Source organism: Maniola hyperantus, chromosome 14, assembly GCF_902806685.2.
Source record: "Maniola hyperantus chromosome 14, iAphHyp1.2, whole genome shotgun sequence".
NCBI lineage: Eukaryota > Metazoa > Arthropoda > Insecta > Lepidoptera > Nymphalidae > Maniola > Maniola hyperantus.
In genome coordinates this window covers 5,587,393-5,594,774 of record NC_048549.1, presented here as the reverse complement: position 1 = coordinate 5,594,774, position 7,382 = coordinate 5,587,393, and the positions used below count along the sequence as shown (strand labels likewise).

The window sequence follows — 7,382 nt, the reverse complement described above, 5'->3', positions numbered from 1 at the left end:
CAATGTTGCGGCTGTGCAGGTTAGGTTATGCAGCTAGTTCGGTGGGAGTCCCTCGTGGCACGCCACGTGGCGGCGCAGGCGCGGTCACCACGGCTCCGCTGCATGTCAGTTTTCTGGAAAAATTGTCAAAAGTAGCACAGCGGCGCGGTGCCACAACGCTGCGACGAGCGAGCAATTCGCGAGGCTTGGTGTGCGTGTGTGCGACCGTCGCGACTGCGCCGCGCGCGTGTGTGCACGTAAAGTGAAGGTCGAATATTTTGTCCCTACTCCTCAGTTTATTGGCGTTCACGACTCGGCGCTGTGATAATGAAGTGTCGCGGTCCCGCTCGCTCCGCCCGGCGCGCTCTCCCGCCGAGAGGGACGGCAGGCGGTGTGCGCATGCGTCGGAGCCCAAGCCGGCGCCGGCGCGGCCTGCCCTCATCAGTCTCCCCGCAGCGGGTAAGCAGTTCGCGTGTGCGATTTCGCGACGGCTCGCCCGGCGGCCTCCGGTCGCTCTGCGGCGTACACGAATATTTTTAGATAACAGCGCGAATAATTTATTCGTTAGCTAGCGATCGCGCGCACTTTTGCGGATATCGGTATCGGTGCATGCGGGTGCGCACGCTCCGCTCGGCGCCGGCGCAGCGCAGACGTCCCGATAGGTAAGCTGCGCACTTCCTGCGCGCGCGCCGCCATGTTCGGTGGGACGTCACTTCCGTCGGCGCAACGCCGGAACCGGCGCCCGGCGGGCCCCGGGCCGGTGCCGGCCGAGCTCCGCCGAGCGCTCAGGTCAATGAGCGACGGCTCTCGATTCATAAAATGTCGGTCGTTCCATTCACGCTGCGGGGCGATGCTACGCCGACCGTTCACTCGTGACCCTCGCGTCTTCGAATATTCATGTCTCCATCGATAACATAATAACCTCTGACTCGTTTTATATTATCGCGCTGTTCAGTGGCCGCCGCTATCCGAGCCGGACTCGGAGCCGAGTGCTGGAACCAAGTGTCTTCGCGTTGGACGAAAACTGTGAATGATGTGTGCTAAGTGATTTAACATTGTGATTATCACTCGTTGATCATGGAATTTTACATGTGTGCACCACCAGCGTAAGATTAGAATTAATTTGTTTTAATCCCTTCTATCTTTCCTTTGTGGATTCATGTGCTTAAAATAAAAAACCCGTACCTACCTACAAATACTTTATAATTATAAGAAACATTTATCTACAATATCACAAAGTAACACAGAAGTACCTAATTAAGTAGCTAAAAAGTTTTAAAAATAAAATTGCTAAAAATGAGGGTAGATTCGATAAGAATAATTTTAAAGTAACGCATAATCTGAAAAATCACACCCTCCATGATGATAACGAAAAGTGGTTATAAGTGTCGATCGATATCAATCTGTTAAAGCGTAGTGTAGGTAGGTAGGTATCTATAAGGTACTTAATAAATGGAAACAATGAGATATAGCCGGAACTCGGAGCGGCTGTGGCGTTGTGTTATCGGTAGGACAGACGTCACCGGCGGAGCGTGACGTGTGGCCGTCGCCTACTGTACACAGGGTTACCAGGCGTCAGAATTTATCCTGACATATTATCAGAAATATTTTATTAACCTACACAGATCTTAAACCAGGTCCATAGGTATATTGAAAACGACATTAACACAATAGTTAGTAATTAGGTATACTTATAGGTAAATAATTAAAAGTAATTGAAAACTTAATACATCTCATAAGTATGTAGTCATAATATGTAGTTGGATATTGATTAAGACACACGCCAGTGTGTCCAGCCAAGTTCTAATAAGTACATAGAAAACAAGCCGCTCGCACTTGTCAGGATTCTGGCTGGATTTTGCAAATGTCAGTATTCTGGAGTGGAACACCAAAAACTGATTAATTAAATAATTATTACCAAGAATTTATTTCAATTTTAAATAAAATAGAAAATTAATTTAAAAGAATTGAAATAATAGTAATTGAACTGATTATTTAGCTAGATTAAACTTAAGTGTTTATTCAGGGAATTGTATTTAAATCACACTTTCTTCTTCGACAATTAATAAAATTGATTGCTCAAGCGCACTACAAATTAATTAGGATAGTTTTCAGTAAATGTCAACCTTCATATATCAGGACTTTTCAATTCTATAACTGGTAAACCTGTTTTTCACTCTTTCACTTTGTCAGTTCTACCCTTGCTATACCCGTGCTGTTCAGTAGCCCTAGATATTGATTAGGTAGGTATATTATGTATCTATGCACTACACTAGTCCTCATAGTAGATATATAGATATATATAATGTATAATAATATTATAAAGAGGTAATGTTGTTAAGTTTGTTTGTAGGGGGTAATCTCTGGAACTACTGAACCGATTTTGAAAATTCTTTCACCAATAGAAAGCTACATTATTCCTGAGTGACATAGGCTATATTATGTACACGCAGCGAAGCCGCGGGGATCAGCTAGTAGTAGATATTCTTACAAACTGCTGTTAGACCAGCGCTGCGTTGTTTCGGTACTGTGTGGTTGTAAAAGGTAAATAAACGAGAATTCTAGTGCGTCAATGGTTGTGTGTGCGGTCAAAACTTTTAGGTCGGTGATTTGAAAAGTTAGGCAAAAATTAAAAAAAATATAGTGTAATAGGTATATTTTAAATCCCTTTTATGAATAAGTATTGCACTAAATTCTTGCATCTGAAAATGAAAAATATTTCAGTGAATTTCTGTTCATCCCCGTACCTTAAATTTCATCAATAAGTAAAACAAAATATGCAAGTCTACTTCAAATTTTCTAAAGCAAAGCCCATGAAAGTTATTGGCTCTCTAGAAAGAGTAGCTAGACTATAGAGAAGAGTTCAGAGTCAGGTACATAAGTACTACGTCAGCGACACGTATATATCTACTGAGTCACAGCTACTCGCTGACGTACGGAGCAACCGCCCTTAAGGTGCAACCTTTGACCCCATGCGAGTAAGCGACAGCCATGTGCCTACACAGGGCCACTGGCGCAGCACCGACAATGGGTACGGGACATTTCGGCTGCGACGCCTACGGAGCCGCCACTTCCGTTGCAGTGAGCGGCGTGGGCGCACATTTCATAAGTATTTCCTTCAAAGCTTCCTCCCACCGAGCCAGTGTGCCCGCACTCCTACAATTACTCTACAAAAGGATCGCGCGAATGTACGTGTAGGACGATTCCGTATGCAAATGTCATTACTAAATTGGACGGTCATTATTATATCCGCAGCTACGTATAAATGAGCGCGACCGTTTCGTCATTCATGATCGTATTCGAGTCGGGCGCGATGTTTCCGTCCACGCATAATCCGTAAGTATAACTTGTGATCATCGATTTCCGTCGGAGCGGAGCGTGACTGCGAAGCGGAGACGGCGGGAAGCGGCTTCGCACTTCGCACGCCGCCGCCGGTTCTCAGCCCCACGATAAGCCAATAAGGGTCGCGCCACAAAAAGCGATCATTATAAAGGTTGTAAAGACTGAACCGGCGCGGCGCCGAGCCTTCCCAGAATTGGGGCCATTCTTATTTCGCGCACCCGCCTTATTCACGGGCTTTTTTGTTCGGCTTTGGTCATTTTTTTGACGGGAGCGGTGCTCTTGTAAGAGCTTCAAGGAAATGGCTTATTGGATTTCGTATAGAGGCTGAGCTTATCTCCGGCGATCGGCGCGGCACGGCGGCCGAGTGTGGAGTGCGGAACCTGAGGAATGTAGGCAGAAGTCTGCGGTTAGTCGCGACTCGGCGGTCGCCGGTCGGACCGTTAGCGAACGCCACATTCCATCGCATCCACATTCTACACGCCCGCCGCGCCATCACCTCGCGCGGCGCGCCTGCCTTTAGTCTGTGACGTCACTTTCCTATCATAGATAACGCGACCACTCTGTTCATTCATTATATATCTCTATAAAACAACATTGATATATACCTAGGTAGGTCCGCGCTCACTAATAAAGCTAACTGATATTAATTAAGAACTACCTTCTCTCTTCCAATTTCGATTTCAAGTTACATATCAATGAAAATTGATCGATATTTGGGGTTTCGGTTAAAAATGGAGCAATATATTTTTCTCGATTTTTGGAAATTCCACCCCCAAGGGGATCTAATTGGGAATGAAAGATTTTGTAAAAGTCCGTCATTTTACAAGTTTTACCCCTGATTGAATTTTTATAATCCTTTCCTAGCGGATGTCTACACTCTGCGTCATAATAGCTACCTATGTGCATGCCAAATTTCTGCCCGATCCGTCCAGTAGTTTGAGCTGTGCGGTCAGTCAGTCAATCAGCCAGTCAGTCAGCTTATCGTTTTATAATTATATCGATATAGTTTACGTACACCGCTATGTTTATCTAGAATAATGTACCTACCTTTCCAGATAGAGTAGTTACAGAGATTCCATGTTTTGCCCCTGTACTTATGCTGATTCCTAGTTTGTCTGAACCTACCCTTCAAAGTTCAAATGTTAAAAATGCCGCTTGTCAAATATTTGTTGACTACTTGACATATTGTAGTTTTACTATAGGTAATTTTCATCAAAAACTTTTTTAGGGTTCCGTACCTCAAAGGAGAAAAGGAACCCTTACAGGATCACTTCGTTGTCTGTTTGTCCGTCTGTCGTGTCTGTCAAGAAAACCTATAGGGTACGTAGGTACGTAGGGTAAGTAGGTACCTACTTCCCATTGACCTAGAATCATTAAGGGCAGGTGGGTAGGTCTTATAGTACAAGTAAAGGAAAAAATCCGAAAACCGTGAATTTGTGGTTACCTCCCAAAAAAATTAAAATGTGATCATGATCAAATAATTAGTAGATATTTTCAATTTTCAACGTAAGAGTAACTATACTGTGATATCATATAAAATGGCTTTCTTTACCTGTACATTCTAAAACAGATTTTTAGTTATTTTTATGCATAATAGTTTTTGATTGATCGTGCAAAATGTCGAAAAAAATACCGAGTACGGAACCCTTGGTGCACGAGTCTGACTCCCACTTGGCTGGGTTTTTTTTAATATTTTGTAGTTATGACTTGGCATATTAAATATTGACTCCATCTAAGTAAGGTACCTTAAAGTCCGTCCGTCCGTCACACCTGCTTTTAAATATATCGAAGTAGAATTATACCTTCGAGTAGATCAAGTGATAAATCATAATTTATGTATATTTTACAGAAAAAATAAAACTAACGCTCTTACTATCGTAGTTGTGATATGTTTTGATATTAACAATAAACCTCTGCAAACAAAGTTAGTTTTGCGGTTCGTTAACAAAAGTGATTCTTACCGTTTTACTTCTGTAGCACAGAACCCTCGGTGCGCGAGTCCGACTCGCACTTGGCCGGATTTTTTAAGCGTCTTAGCTTGTGACTTATCGTGCAGTAGGTATGACAAAAAATACCATCTTGCAAAGTAAAATCTGAAATAATAAAATTTAATTAAAATTATCATACGTTGACGAATGACAGGAATGAGTGGAAGAAGAAGACATGTTGTGCCGACCCCACGTAGCGTGGGATAAGGTAAGGAAGAAGAAGAAGAAGAAGGTCTATGTATACTTTGGAGGAAAAATAAAATAATTTTGAGAAAATATCAAATATTCATACTCCATTAATTTATTGGTAGTATGTATAAGGCTCTCAAACTGTAATATTCTAACTTTATGTCACCTGCATTCTCACGAATAATGTACTTATTTATTTATTTTATTTCTTTAAAGTCTCTTACTGCTTTTTTAATCTTAACCAATTATAACTAGATATAAACAAGAAAGCTAGTAAATAAAAAAACCGGCCAAGTGCGAGTCAGGCTCGCGCACCGAGGGATTCGTAGTGCAGTCTTATTTTTTCGACATTTTGCACGATAAATCAAAAACCATGATTCATAAAAATAAATAAAAATCTGTTTTAGAATGCACAGGTGAATCCCTTTCATTGTTGTTCATGTTACTTTGATAATTGAAAATAGATAGGTACTAATTATTAGTTCATCACCACAATATTTTTTATGTGTGATGTAACCACAAATTCACGGTTTTTAGATTTTTCTTCTAATGTCTGCTATAAGACCTACCTACCTGCCAAATTTCATGATCCTAGGTCAACAGGAAGTACCTACCCTGTAGGTTTCTTTACAGACAGACAGACAGACAGACGGACAGATAGACAGACAGACAGACAACAAAGTGATCCTATAAGGGTTCCGTTTTTCCTTTTGAGGTACGAAACCCTAAAAACGTGTTAAACTAACTGGTAAAGTGTAGGTCAGAGCACTCATAAGGTAGGGTTCCGTAGTCATGCTTGAAATTTATCACCTTCCTTATTTGATAAATATAAATAATATTGAGCTATTATGTATCATAATAATATATTCGCTATAATAATTTTGTATGTAACATTTTTGTATACTTATATTTATCTAACACTAATTAATGTGTATTTCTCATATAAAAAAGCCATTATGAAAATAAACAATCAACGAAATCAGCAGGAAAAATTGATAATTGCCTAAATATGTTATTTTCTCACAGTGTATGTCACGGCATTTCCCACCGATAGCTCGAGGCGCTGGGAAACCAGTGTTAGCCTTATTTCCATAATAAATAACGCTGATAACAACTTTCATAAAAATGCCACGGCCCATTGAGTTACATCGTGGAGCAACGAATCACATTCAACAGACTTCAGAACTCTGAAAAGGGGATCCTCGACAGAAGGGAAGCTTCTGCACATTTTCGGTGGAAGTGTATATTGTATTTTATAGTAAACTAGATGATGCCCGCGACTTCTTCCGCGTGGATTTATGTTTGCTTTAAATTCCGTAGGAACTGTTCTATTTTCCGGGATAAAAAGTAGGAATATCACATATACTTATATCTGTTCGGGATGCTAAGCTATCTCTGTATCAAATATGCCCGCGGCTTCATCTGATGAATGTTTAGGATGCAGCTTGGAATCAATAAACATTTTTAAGTTAAAACCAACTCTGGCAACTTAATTAACTATGTACAGGACTATTCTGTGATGTGATTTTATATATTTTATAATCGCCTGTTTTAAATATTATCTAGAAAACTTACTTAATATTCTTATGTTTGTGACAAGAGCAAAAAAATTATAGAAAAATTATTTAGTGGAAAATTCGCGTTTTTCAGGAGCGGTATGTATTGACGGATGACGCTTGGAGATTCCGAACATTCCTGCGACTGCGGAGACGACTCGCACATCATTTGGATGATTAACACCACTTGGAATTCGGGTATGTAGGTAACTACCTATCATTATTGTTTTATTTCGCTATTTTGTCTCAGTCTGGTTTATTAAGAAGTAGGTATTTCTGGCTTTGCTAATGCGAGTTCTATATTTCATAATATTATATTGATACATTT

General features: G+C 40.9%; 1 long non-coding RNA gene across 5 annotated transcripts in view; it reads left to right on the top strand.

The window, feature by feature from the left end:
* Positions 1-296: 296 nt before the first annotated feature.
* Positions 297-7,382, top strand: part of LOC138403234 (uncharacterized) — a 38,789-nt gene continuing 31,703 nt past the window's right edge. The window contains exons 1-2 of one of the 5 annotated variants that reach the window (XR_011237532.1): positions 297-438; positions 7,149-7,252. This is a non-coding gene — a long non-coding RNA (uncharacterized lncRNA). The other 4 variants (XR_011237531.1, XR_011237533.1, XR_011237529.1 and 1 more) reach the window with 4 other exon arrangements.